This window comes from Pongo pygmaeus, chromosome 3 (assembly GCF_028885625.2).
Source record: "Pongo pygmaeus isolate AG05252 chromosome 3, NHGRI_mPonPyg2-v2.0_pri, whole genome shotgun sequence".
Classification (NCBI taxonomy): domain Eukaryota; kingdom Metazoa; phylum Chordata; class Mammalia; order Primates; family Hominidae; genus Pongo; species Pongo pygmaeus.
The window spans coordinates 84,966,477-84,981,301 of NC_072376.2; positions in this window are offsets into that span (position 1 = coordinate 84,966,477).

Below are 14,825 nucleotides of genomic sequence, written 5' to 3' on the forward strand. Positions count from 1 at the left end.
ATGTATCATTAAATCACAGTATCTGATTTGAGACAAGTCCCAAAAGTCCAGAATCACAGAACTGGAGGGAACATTAAAGTCAACCAATTTGAGACTCTCTTTTTACAAATGAAGAAACTAAATCCATTAGAGTTTAAATGATTTTCCAAAGTTGCAAAGTCTTTGTCTACAGAACCAGAATGGATACTCCTAAACCACTGTGCTTCTCTATGATAAACTGTTCAGTTATCTTTAGTCTTGCATCACTTATTTGGTGACACCACCAAAGCAATTTTTTTACTTATAGTGAATTATCTAATTAGCTACTGTATTCTAAAGATGCACAGAAGTCACCGGTTTGTTACACATTCTATCTTCCAAAATTAATGACCAGACTTTCTAACCTATTTTAGTAAGTTATAAAAATAAAGCATTGTTTTATAGTAAATACAGTATAATTACAACTTCTTTCAAAACTGGTTCTCTTCAAAATAAAATCATAAAGCAATAAGAAGAAAATGAACTTTCCAGTGTGGGCTGCAGTATTTTACAGCTAGAAAAAACTTCAGTCTTCATGCAGCAGAGAAGAAGTATGAGGACTGCAGAGGCTGCAGTCCAATCCTTTTGTGCTAATGAGCTGGGTGACCTTGACGGAGCCATGGAACTGCACTAGGTTTGCCTTCTCTGAAATTCATTGTCAGATTTCATTTGTATTATTACCTAATTTCCTCCATGTTTAAGAACATTTCTTTTAGATTACAGACACGTGATATTTTTGGCTCATCTAGATACACTTATAAAATTAGAAGGATATTATTATCTTTTTAAGCAAAAAAAAAAAAAACAAAAGATTGTATGATGAGATGTATAAAATTGGTTTACAAATTCATGCTACCATCATTCTCAATCCCAGAGCCCAGTGGAATGTCCTCAAATAATCACCTCACATCAATGTGGGCTTAGATGGCTTCAGAATCTTAGGATCCACAGCTAATATATGTTGAAGATACACATCTTTACAACTGGTATTTTTCCAAACGGGGATTAAAATTTTCACTGAGAATTGCTGCACACACCACCCAGGGTGTTGTTACCAGATTTTCCTGAATTGCCAAATGAAAATGATCCCAATTTAGTAATTAAGTATCATTTCAACTTTACACCAAATACCTTAAAATTTTTATTTCATATTGCTTGCTAGCTATATTTTCATAGACTATTAGAAATAATTTATTCTACATAATGTGTCCTTTTTCCATTTGACAAACATTTCTCTCCTTTCTTTTCTTTTTTTTTGAGAATTTCTTTTTAATATTATTATTATTATTATTATTATTATTATTATACTTTAGGTTTTATGGTACATGTGCGCAATGTGCAGGTAAGTTACATATGTATACATGTGCCATGCTGGTGCGCTGTACCCAGTAACTCATCATCTAGCATTAGGTATATCTCCCAATGCTATCCCTCCCCCCCTCCCCCCACCCCACAACAGTCCCCGAAGTGTGATGTTCCCCTTCCTCTGTCCATGTGTTCTCATTGTTCAGTTTCCACCTATGAGTGACAATATGCAGTGTTTGGTTTTTTGTTCTTGCAATAGTTTACTGAGAATGATGATTTCCAATTTCATCCATGTCCCTACAAAGGACATGAACTCATCATTTTTTTATGGCTGCATAGTATTCCATGGTGTATATGTGCCACATTTTCTTAATCCAGTCTATCATTGATGGACATTTGGGTTGGTTCCAAGTCTTTGCTATTGTGAATAATGCTGCAATAAACATACGTGTGCATGTGTCTTTATAGCAGCATGATTTATAGTCCTTTGGGTATATACCCAGTAATGGGATGGCTGGGTCAAATGGAATTTCTAGTTCTAGATCCCTGAGGAATCGCCACACTGACTTCCACAAGGGTTGAACTAGTTTACAGTCCCACCAACAGTGTAAAAGTGTTCCTATTTCTCCAAATCCTCTCCAGCACCTGTTGTTTCCTGACTTTTTAATGATTGCCATTCTAACTGGTGTGAGATGGTATCTCATTGTGGTTTTGATTTGCATTTCTCTGATGGCCAGTGATGGTGAGCATTTTTTCATGTGTTTTTTGGCTGCATAAATGTCTTCTTTTGAGAAGTGTCTGTTCATGTCCTTCACCCACTTTTTGATGGGGTTGTTTGTTTTTTTCTTGTAAATTTGTTGGAGTTCATTGTAGATTCTGGATATTAGCCCTTTGTCAGATGAGTAGGTTGCAAAAATTTTCTCCCATTTTGTAGGATGCCTGTTCACTCTGATGGTAGTTTCTTTTGCTGTGCAGAAGCTCTTTAGTTTAATTAGATCCCATTTGTCAATTTTGGCTTTTGTTGCCATTGCTTTTGGTGTTTTAGACATGAAGTCCTTGCCCATGCCTATGTCCTGAATGGTATTGCCTAGGTTTTCTTCTAAGGTTTTTATGGTTTTAGGTCTAACATTTAAGTCTTTAATCCATCTTGAATTGATTTTTGTACAAGGTGTAAGGAAGGGATCCAGTTTCAGCTTTCTACATATGGCTAGCCAGTTTTCCCAGCACCATTTATTAAATAGGGAATGCTTTCCCCATTTCTTGTTTTTGTCAGGTTTGTCAAAGATCAGATGGTTGTAGATATGTGGCATTATTTCTGACAGCTCTGTTCTGTTCCATTGATCTATATCTCTGTTTTGGTACCAGTACCATGCTGTTTTGGTTACTGTAGCCTTGCAGTATAGTTTGAAGTCAGGTAGTGTGATGCCTCCAGCTTTGTTCTTTTGGCTTAGGATTGACTTGGCGATGCGGGCTCTTTTTTGGTTCCATATGAACTTTAAAGTAGTTTTTTCCAATTCTGTGAAGAAAGTCATTGGTAGCTTGATGGGGACGGCATTCAATCTGTAAATTACCTTGGGAAGGATGGCCATTTTCAGGATACTGATTCTTCCTACCCATGAGCATGGAATGTTCTTCCATTTGTTTGTATCCTCTTTTATTTCCTTGAGCAGTGGTTTGTAGTTCTCCTTGAAGAGGTCCTTCACATCCCTTGTAAGTTGGATTCCTAGGTATTTTATTCTCTTTGAGGCAATTGTGAATGGGAGTTCACTCATGATTCGGCTCTCTGTTTGTCTGTTATTGATGTATAAGAATGCTTGTGATTTTTGTACATTGATTTTGTATCCTGAGAGTTTGCTGAAGTTGCTTATCAGCTTAAGGAGATTTTGGGCGGAGACAATGGGGTTTTCTAGATATACAATCATGTCATCTGCAAACAGGGACAATTTGACCTCATCTTTTCCTAATTGAATACCCATTATTTCCTTCTCCTGCCTAATTGCCCTGGCCAGAACTTCCAACACTATGTTGAATAGAAGTGGTGAGAGAGGGCATCCCTGTCTTGTGCCAGTTTTCAAAGGGAATGCTTCCAGTTTTTGCCCATTCAGTATGATATTGGCTGTCGGTTTGTGATAGATAGCTCTTATTATTTTGAGATACGTCCCATCAATACCTAATTTATTGAGAGTTTTTAGCATGAAGAGTTGTTGAATTTTGTCAAAGGCCTTTTCTGCATCTATTGATATAATCAGGTGGTTTTTGTCTTTGGTTCTGTTTATATGCTGTATTACATTTATTGATTTGTGTATATTGAACCAGCCTTGCATCCCAGGGATGAAGCCCAGTTGATCATGGTGGATAAGGTTTTTGATGGGCTGCTGGATTCTGTTTGCCAGTATTTTATTGAGGATTTTTGCATCAGTGTTCATCAAGGATATTGGTCTAAAATTCTCTTTTTTGGTTGTGTCTCTGCCCTGCTTTGGTATCAGTATGATGCTGGCCTCATAAAATGAGTTAGGGAGGATTCCCTCTTTTTCTATTGATTGGAATAGTTTCAGAAGGAATGGTACCAGTTCCTCCTTGTACCTCTTGTATAATTCGGCTGTGAACCCATCTGGTCCTGGACTTTTTTTGGTTGGTAAGCTATTGATTACTGCCACAATTTCAGCTCCTGTTATTGGTCTATTCAGAGATTCAACTTCTTCCTGGTTTAGTCTTGGGAGGGTGTATGTGTTGAGGAATTTATCTATTTCTTCTAGATTTTCTAGTTTATTTGCATAGAGGTGTTTGTAGTATTCTCTGATGGTAGTTTGTATTTCTGTGGGATCAGTGGTGATATCCCCTTTATCATTTTTTATTGCATCTATTTGATTCTTCTCTCTTTTTTTCTTTATTAATCTTGCTAGTGGTCTATCAATTTTGTTGATCCTTTCAAAAAACCAGCTCCTGGATTCATTAATTTTTTGAAGGGTTTTTTGTGTCTCTATTTCCTTCAGTTCTGCTCTGATTTTAGTTATTTCTTGCCTTCTGCTAGCTTTTGAATGGGTTTCCTCTTGCTTTTCTAGTTCTTTTAATTGTGATGTTAGGGTGTCAATTTTGGATCTTTCCTGCTTTCTCTTGTGGGCATTTAGTGCTATAAATTTCCCTCTACACACTGCTTTGAATGCCTCCCAGAGATTCTGGTATATTGTGTCTTGGTTCTCGTTGGTTTCAAAGAACATCTTTATTTCTGCCTTCATTTCGTTATGTACCCAGTAGTCATTCAGGAGCAGGTTGTTCAGTTTCCATGTAGTTGAGCAGTTTTGAGTGACATTCTTAATCCTGAGCTCTAGCTTGATTGCACTGTGATCTGAGAGAGAGTTTGTTATAATTTCTGTTCTTTTACATTTATTGAGGAGAGCTTTACTTCCAAGTATGTGGTCAATTTTGGAATAGGTGTGGTGTGGTGCTGAAAAAAATGTATATTCTGTTGATTTGGGGTGGAGAGTTCTGTAGATGTCTATTAGGTCTGCTTGGTGCAGAGCTGCGTTCAATTCCTTTGTATCCTTATTGACTTTCTGTGTCGTTGATCTGTCTAATGTTGACAGTGGTGTGTTAAAGTCTCTCATTATTAATGTGTGGGAGTCTAAGTCTCTTTGTAGGTCACTCAGGACTTGCTTTGTGAATCTGAGTGCTCCTGTATTGGGTGCATATATATTTAGGATAGTTAGCTCTTCTTGTTGAATTAATCCCTTTACCATTATGTAATGGCCTTCTTTGTCTCTTTTGATCTTTGCTAGTTTAAAGTCTGTTTTATCAGAGACTAGGATTGCAACCCCTGCCTTTTTTTGTTTTCCATTTGCTTGGTAGATCTTCCTCCATCCTTTCATTTTGAGCCTATGTGTGTCTCTGCACATGAGATGGGTTTCCTGAATACAGCACACTGATGGGTCTTGAGTCTTTATCCAATTTGCCAGTCTATGTCTTTTAACTGGAGCATTTAGTCCATTTACATTTAAAGTTAATATTGTTATGTGTGAATTTGATCCTGTCATTATGATGTTAGCTGGTTATTTTGCTCGTTAGTTGATGCAGTCTCTTCCTAGTCTCGATGGTCTTTACATTTTGGCATGATTTTGCAGTGGCTGGTACCGGTTGTGCCTTTCCATGTTTAGCACTTCCTTCAGGAGCTCTTTTAGGGCAGGCCTGGTGGTGACAAAATCTCTCAGCATTTGCTTGTCTGTAAAGGATTTTATTTCTCCTTCACTTATGAAGCTTAGTTTGGCTGGATATGAAATTCTGGGTTGAAAAACCTTTTCTTTAAGAATGTTGAATATTAGCCCCCACTCTCTTCTGGCTTGTAGGGTTTCTGCCGAGAGATCCACTGTTAGTCTGATGGGCTTCCCTTTGATGGTAACCCGACCTTTCTCTCTGGCTGCCCTTAACATTTTTTCCTTCATTTCAACTTTGGTGACTCTGACAATTATGTGTCTTGGAATTGCTCTTCTCGAGGAGAATCTTTGTGGCATTTTCTATATTTCCTGGATCTGAATGTTGGCCTGCCTTGCTAGATTGGGGAAGTTCTCCTGGATAATATCCTGCAGAGTGTTTTCCAACTTATTTCCATTCTCCCCGTCACTTTCAGGTACACCAATCAGATGTAGATTTGGTCTTTTCACATATTCCCACATTTATTGGAGGCTTTGCTCGTTTCTTTCTATTCTTTTTTCTCTAAACTTCCCTTCTCACTTCATTTCATTCATTTCATCTTCCAGCGCTGATACCCTTTCTTCCATTTGATCGCATTGGCTCCTGAGGCTTCTGCATTCTTCACGTATTTCTCAAGCCTTGGTTTTCAGTTCCATCAGCTCCTTTAAGCACTTCTCTGTATTGGTTATTCTAGTTATACATTCTTCTAAATTTTTTTCAAAGTTTTCAACTTCTTTGCCTTTGGTTTGAATATCCTCCCGTAGCTCAGAGTAATTTGATCGTCTGAAGCCTCCTTCTCTCAGCTCGTCAAAGTCATTCTCCGTCCAGCTTTGTTCCGTTGCTGTTGAGGAACTGTGTTCCTTTGGAGGAGGAGAGTTACTCTGCTTTTTAGAGTTTCCAGTTTTTCTGCTGTTTTTTCCCCATCTTTGTGGTTTTATCTACTTTTGGTCTTTGATGATAGTGATGTACAGATGGGTTTTTGGTGTGGATGTCCTTTCTGTTAGTTTTCCTTCTAACAGACAGGACCCTCAGCTGCAGGTCTGTTGGAGTACCTGGCCGGCCGTGTGAGGTGTCAGTCTGCTCCTGCTGGGGGGTGCCTCCCAGTTAGGCTGCTCGAGGGTCAGGGGTCAGGGACCCACTTGAGGAGGCAGTCTGCCCTTTCTCAGATCTCCAGCTGCGTGCTGGGAAAACCACTGCTCTCCTCAAAGCTGTCAGACAGGGACATTTAAGTCTGCAGAGGTTACTGCTGTCTTTTTGTTTGTCTGTGCCCTGCCCCCAGAGGTGGAGCCTACAGAGGCAGGCAGGCCTCCTTGAGCTGTGGTGGGCTCCACCCAGTTCAAGCTTCCAGGCTGCTTTGTTTACCTAAGGGAGCCTGGGCAATGGCGGGCGCCCCTCCCCCAGCCTCGCTGCCGACTTGCTGTTTGATCTCAGACTGCTGTGCTAGCAATCAGTGAGACTCCGTGGGCATAGGACCCTCTGAGCCAGGTGCGGGCTATAATCTCCTGAGGCACCGTTTCCTAAGCCCGTCAGAAAAGCACAGTATTCGGGTGGGAGTGGCCCGATTTTCCAGGTGCCATCTGTCACCCCTGGTAAGGGAACTCCCTGACCCCTTTCACTTCCTGAGAGAGGCAATGCCTCGCCCCTGCTTCAGCTGGCGCTCGGAGCACTCACCCACTGACCTGCGCCCACTGTCTGGCACTGCCTAGTGAGATGAACACGGTACCTCAGAAGGAAATGCGGAAATCACCCGTCTTCTGCGTCGCTCACGCTGGGAGCTGTAAACCAGAGCTGTTCCTATTCGGCCATCTTGGCTCCTCCCCCTCCTTTCTTTTATTTTCAATTGATGTGACTGATGTTTATTTTCAATTTGCATGAGTGGTGTTGCTTTCAACTTAAACAGCTCATATATAACTATTGCTATTACCTGGGGTACAATTACAAGTGTCAAAGCTGCAGCTGGCTTCCTCCTCTTCCTTTCATTTTTGGAAAAAAATCAATGAGTAAGCGTAGGTAATCCAGTGATTACCTATGCAACAAGAATTATGTGTTACATGCAAATTCAAGCATGCCTTACAATTTTGTAAAATGAAAACTTAGAATACTACTAGTTAGTTAAGTTTATTCCACTATCTATATATGTAATGATGCTTTGATTAGAATATATAATTATTTAATCAGTAATCATGCATACCTACTGGTGCAAGACTTCAAAAGGAAGCCTTTTCAGTAAGCCCATGTGGAAACTTAAGGATGTGATGTCAATTATTTTAAAACACTATGTAGTGGCAAGTTTCTATTGTTAGGCATTTTTAAATATTCAACTTTTAATAAGTCATACATGCTAGTGCTAATCTTTATAATATCTTATATATTTAGAAACTTTAAGATTTAAAAAGTTCCAAGTTATTTATATGTGTTATATTGCTTGAGCCACAAAACAACCCAAATGAGGTACATATTGGTGTTATACATGAGGTAATATATGACCACTCTCTAGAACACAGCATTTTCAATAAATGCTGGCCCAGAATGGGGGTTCAATAAACAGTGTCTCCTGTCATCTAAAATGCTGGCAAGTGATAGAATGGGGCCTTGAAATCAAATCTTCTGGTTCCCAATCTAATATTTTCCATGCTGCATGACACTAACTCTACAGGTAAAAGTTAAACTGAGATAATGAAGCATCAACTAGCCATAGTGTCCTACCTGCAAGGGCAAGAGAAGGTTGCAGTTAGCTCTCAGAAGGACAACTCTGTCATGTCCTAGAGCTTTACATGGAAAAGGAAGAAAATTCTATTCTCTTCCTATGAATTAGTTGCACAGGCAGCTTCCAGCCTGGTATAATAGTTAATAGCACAAAATGAATTCCCTCATAAAAAACACCCAGGTAATTTGTGGCTCCTCTTTTTCCATTATGGAAATTTTCAAATATCAAAAAAAGCAGAGATGTATAATATAAAGAGCCTTTGTGGACCATCACCCAGCTTCAACAATTGCCAACATTTTACCTATCCATTTTTTTTCAGACATGCAGCTTTATGATGTCTCAAGACTGTTGGCTGCATAGTTTCCATGAGGTCAAAAACAGTGCTGCCCTGGGAAAGCTGGAGAGGGAGAAATTGCAGCTCTCACACCTCTTATTTCCTTCCCCACCTCTAAATCAGAGGATAAATTTACCACCAGTCCCAAGAAGCCAAGAACCAAAGAACACATAGAATTTGAAAGGTGACCTAATAGCTCTACTAATTCTGTTTTGGGTTATTGATTTGCTGATCCCAAATATGATATAACTTGAAAGTGTCTTCCTCTTAAATATGAATAATTGGCTTGTGAATTCTGCCATTTCTGAATTCCCATACCAGTCTCCTTATACATGGTTCACGTTACTTCTAGTATTCTGCCTTAAATTACATTGATTTCTGAATGTGTCCTTACTTTCCCATAGTTTAATGGAAATTTTATATTCCTTTTCACAACTGGAAAGTAAACTTTTACTAAATAAGGGCTTATGGAATAGTTATTGAATTTATTATAATTGAATTCCAAAGCTTAATCTATATATTCTGAAAGTTTTAAATATTTTTCCTGAATTGAGGCAAAATATAATTGGATACAACAGAGAAAAAAAGTAACTTGAGTAATCAAACAACTAGAAAAATGTAATTCCACAATTATTGACTCAGGCAAAATCAAATATCTGCCTCAAATTCCTAATATATGAATAAACTCAGCACTGAAAATACATGTGTTTTCTTAACCCTGCTAAACTTTATATTCTTATCATAAAATGATGCTACATAAATGACAAATACTGAAATATAAAGTGAAAGTGCCTTTTGGCACACAATCCATGGTCATCTTATTATGGCCATGCCCAGTGCTTGGAGGATGCTTCCATCCAGCACGTGGAATCCCTTTCAACAACACTTTCACTGGTTCTTAAAATACTTCTGGGAAAAGAAAGGCATATTGCTTCTGCTTTTAGAAACCAGAAAAGTGAGTCATTGAGGCGAAGTTCCTGCCTGGTTTATAGAGGAAATCAGTGGACACTTGAGGGTTTGAGCTGTCAACTTCTGGATCATTCGTACAGTAAGTTAACAAATTTTATTAAATACACACTATGTTCTAGGCCCAGCCCTAGGCCTTAGGAATATAAAGATGAATAACCCGTAAGAAACTTGCAATGTAGTGAAAGGAAACAAACTTGTAAGGTAAGTGCAAAGAAGTGTTAGTATAAAGGTATAAAGGTTTCTAGATGCCATTAATGCAAAAATTGCAATTACTTTTACGCTAACCTAATATTGTAGACTTTATAATAAAAATACATTCTGATTTTACAGGGAACCCAAAAGTAAGATTAAGCTATTCTCCTGAGGTACAGTAGAGAAAGTGCCTCATCAATCTACTCTTGGAAAATGACTAGAATATTGGCCACAGAATCAAGGACAAGTAATCTCAACCCCAGTAGTTGTCAATGTCCCCCTTTCAGCCCTATTAGCACTGGGAATTCAGGCCTCCCACTTCTGCTGCTGCTTTCTATCTCCTCCATCTGCTTTCAGAATTGGAAGCTGTGGCTTGGATAAGGAGCACAATTGTAGACTGCCATCAAGGCAGTCAGCACACACCAGCCAAATTTCTAAATGTCTATCTCTTCCTTGTTTCTCTGGGCCCTTCAGCTCAGAAAGGAACATCAGCCAACTTTTAAGTTCTCATTCAAAGGCAAGACTGTCATGGACACCGCTATAGACAGAAGTCCTTGGAAATAGAGCCTGCTGCTGTCAGAGAGAGAAGTGGAGACCTTGGGGGTGACAGATCACACAGATTGCTTGAAACCAATCATCTTACCAATATCACAAACAAGGAGCTGAGGTTTGCCTCTCAAAGGACAGAGATCATTGAGATAGTTACCAAAATAATTACAAAAAATAATAGCTACTCATTTGTTGTCCCTGCTATGTGCTAGTTGCTTTATATATGTTGTCTCTAAGCCTCACAACAGCCCTGTAAGGTATTTGGCATTTCTTGAATTTTATAACTGATGTTCAGGAAAGTAAAGTCACTCACAGATCCAATCAGTGGAAGAATGAGAACTGCGTTCATCTCTTTCTGACTCTAAAACTCAATCTCTTTCCATGACACCATTCCAGTAAAACAAACAAAGAAAAGTGTAATATAATGATACAGAATTTCACATAGCACACAGAAATTCATCTCATTAAATATGATATATTTTACATGTACTTTGAACTTTTCAACTCCACTAAACAATTTTAAGCAGCTACTGTGAGGGAATTTTAAGTGTTTAGGGAAACAAAACTGAATAAAACAATTTCCACTCTCAGGAAACTAGATTAAACTAAAGTGGAAAGGATAAGGCAAGGATACAAACAACTCAAAAATAAATCAAAATACTATTTTGATACAAAAATAAATACTACTAGAAAGGTATAAAGGTTTCTAGATGTTCAAATACAGAAATTTCACAGATCAGAGTATGATAATAATGTGTATCAAGTACTTACTATATTCCAGCTCCTGATTTAAGTACATTGTATTTTGTAGCTCATTTAATTCTACCTGGTCTGAATTACTATTCTCATAATCTTCATTTCAAAGATGAGGAAAGTAAGGCCTGGAGAACTAAAATATCTGCTCCAAGGATACACATCAGCTAAGAAGCTAAGTTGGAATCTGAACCTATGGTAGTATGCTCTCCAAGTCTATGTGCTTACCTGCCCTGCCATGCTGCCCTGATTGGAAGAACCTCCCAGAGTTGGGATGTCTATTCAAAACCTGTGTCAAACAAGGGATGAATTTCTGCCTTTCTGAGAGGTGGCAAAGACAGGAATTCTTTGCTATGGTTTCATTTCTTTATCACAATAACACTATATCAAAATTGGAATGTAGGTCTATTTTCTCACTTTGCAGAGAAAAAAACTCTGGCACTGGAAGATTGAATGGCTCACTAAAGATCATGCAGTTAGTTAATGTCACACAAAGAAATCAATCTACGCCTCCCAATTTCATCCTCACTGTCCTCTGTATCTGATGGCTCCCTATGTCTCCAGTAGTCCCTGCCCAGTCAACAACTCATTAAACACTGTTTGTCCTGAAATGATTAAGGATTTTCTATTTCAAAATACACTTAATTATAAACTAGAAATTTTACTCTTAACCAATCCATAATGTAAGTGGGAGAAAAACCAGTGCTTTGCATCCCTAAAACATAATTATTTCACTAGCGTCAAGACTGTTGTCCTGTCCCTTTTCAGTCTTTTCTTCACCAGATTAAATGATTGCAATTATTTTATGCTTTTCTCCCCAACTCTAGTTCTGGAGAGCTTAATTCTTTTGACTGCTTTCTTCTGAAGTCTTTCCAAGGCCCCCCACATCTGACTAAAATTATAGACCCCTAAAGAAAATTATAATAAAGGTCTGACTAATGTTGATTCTAGGATTAACAAGCTTTTTTTCAAACTATTTTCTTGTTGAAAAAATTTGGTAACTTGCCTTAATATAAATGTATATATAAAAATGTATATATTGTTGATTCATGTTTAGTATATCATCAATTACAAGACTTTTTCTTCCATTTTTAAGCCCAGCCTATGTTTGCTAATCAACTAATTATATGTAATTTTTATTTTTATTTTTGTCATCCAGACTATAGTGCAATTTCTCATTCATAGCTCACTTCAGCCTCAAACTCCTGTGTTCAGGCAATCCCCCTACCTCAGCCTGTCTAGTAGCCAGGACTACAATTGTGCACCAAAACGCTTGGCTAATTTTTCTAATGTTTTATAGAGACAGGATTTCACCATTTTGCTCAGGCTGGTGTTGAACTCCTAGGCTCAAACAATCCTCCCATCTTTGCCTCCCAAAATGCTGGGATTACAGGCATGAGCCACTGCTTCCAGCCTGTTTCTTCTTTTTAACACCATTGTCCAAGGAGCCGGTGGCCCATGCTGTCAGTGAATTTAGCACATGGGCATAGCATATACTCAGCCATCAATCAAATGACTGATGAGCTATTAAGTGTGTCTGCCCATCAATCACATTGACATAACTACTCACATAAGTCTAACACATTGCTCATGTCTATAGATGTATGGGCTTCTGTCAAATGCACAAATAGTGTTGAGAAGATATAAAACAATAAATAATAGTTTTAACAAGTAGTGGTTAAGGAAGTAAATGTCATCAAGACTGGATTGAAAATGTCTTTGTTAATAAATATGAACATGTCTGAAAAGCTCTGCAAAGCTTCCTATTAAATATGATGGATAAATTCATGCTCACTCATGAAACTCCACTAAAATGATAGTAAAGTATTACAACAAAAATACAAAAATGCACAAGGACCAAAAGAATGGAAGAGGAATCTATAGCAAAAGCAAGAAAAAGATAAACAAGTGGTGAATGCCTTAATAGACCCAAGAAAGTAGACAGATCCAAGAATGAAACCATGGCCCTCAGAAGGCTCAGGACTTTGTGGTATCCAGATACCTCTGGATGAGAAGGTAGAGGTATAACTAAAAGCAGAAATATTTGTTGAAAATATAAGAAACAATTAAATCACCAGATACTCTTCACAACTCTCTTCTACATAAGACTGGGGGGTTTTCCTCTGGAAAGTTTTATCAGGCTGAGGCACACCAGGCGGGGGCATGCTAGTTGTTGGCAGTGAGAATTACACTATCCAGATAAGAGTCCAGTTTCTCTGAGGAAATTGCCTGCCCATAAGAAAAAGCCTAAAAATACTTACATTGGAGGTTCTCCATTAAAATGTTCCAGCTAGGTCACCTGACAATGGAACCCAGATCAGCAAGCCCTATCCACTTACAAAAAGCTTTCAGTCAGCACTTTAATACTTCACACAACAGCCAACAGACTTGACCAAGAGCCAAAATTCATGAGACATTTGAGGAAGGTCTCTAATGTGAAAGACAAAAGCCAAACAAACAGGAATCAGTGATAGAGGAAATACAGACGCTGAACTAATCAAATATCATTAATGTCCTCAGTGAGCTAAAAGAAGAATTGACATTCATAAAATATCATGATGAGTCTTTTAATTCAGAAAATAGAAAGGAATCCTTCGAAATCAAGAATATGATAACAAATGAAAAACTCAAGATAGGAGTTGAAGAGTAAGTCAGAGGAAAGTTTTCAGAAAGTAAATCAGAAAGACAAAGAAAAGAAAATACAAAATAAAAATAAAAATCAATGACAAGTAGAAAAGATTCAATATTCAAATAAGAGACAAAGAAAGAGAAGAATAAAAACAACAGGCCGGGTATGGTGGCTCATGCCTGTAATCCCAGCAATTTGGGAGGCCGAGGCGGGCGGATCACCTGAGGTTGGCAGTTCAAGACCAGCCTGACTAATGTGAAGAAACCCTGTCTCTACTAAAAATACAAAATTAGCCAGGTGTGATGGCACATGCCTGTAATCCCAGCTACTCGGGAGGCTGAGGCAGGAAAATCGCTTGAACCCAGGAGGTGGAGGTAGCGGTGAGCGCTCCATCCTGGGCAATAAGAGCAAAACTCTGTCTCAAAAAAATAAAAATAAGAAAATTATTAATGAAGTAATTCAAGAAAATTTCCCAGAAAGATGCTAAACTGAACCTAATAAGTTCTCAGTGTAATGGATGAAAAGAAACCCATATCATTACATATTTTTATAAAAGTATCAGACAGGAGACAACTTAGAATTCTAACAAGTCAAAACCGCCCAAAATACTTAGATAACTCTTTTTAAATTAACAAATTAAATTATTAACTATATTAAATGAATTTCTATTTCAATACTTTAAAAAACATTTGCATACTTATTTAAAGCTTAAAATCACAAAGTTATCAGGTTCTCTTAAACACAGCAAACACTTTAACTGACAAACACAGATTATCCTGAACTTAATGCAAAAGTACTAATGTTATAGGCTTGACTTATTTCATCATGTGTATTCTTAATCCAAAGTTATTGTAAAGTCAAATCACCTAATCAATTTAGGGAGAGAGTATACATTTCTGACACAGGCTGAAAGATTATAGACTTTGATATTCTATGAAACAGAGAAATAATGATTTCAGGATGACTATACACAAGATCATCTATGTTCCTAATTTCTTCCAGTGTTGATTGGATTCAATGAACCTTATTATTCTCTAATTAGATTCTGGATTATTTCATTGCTTTGTCCAAGTTTGATATCTCGTCAAATCAGATTCTACATTCATTACCAGTTGTACATTCATCTAGATATTATTATCATACTATAAGAAACACTCTGTAGTCATTCTTACGGGAGAAAAAAA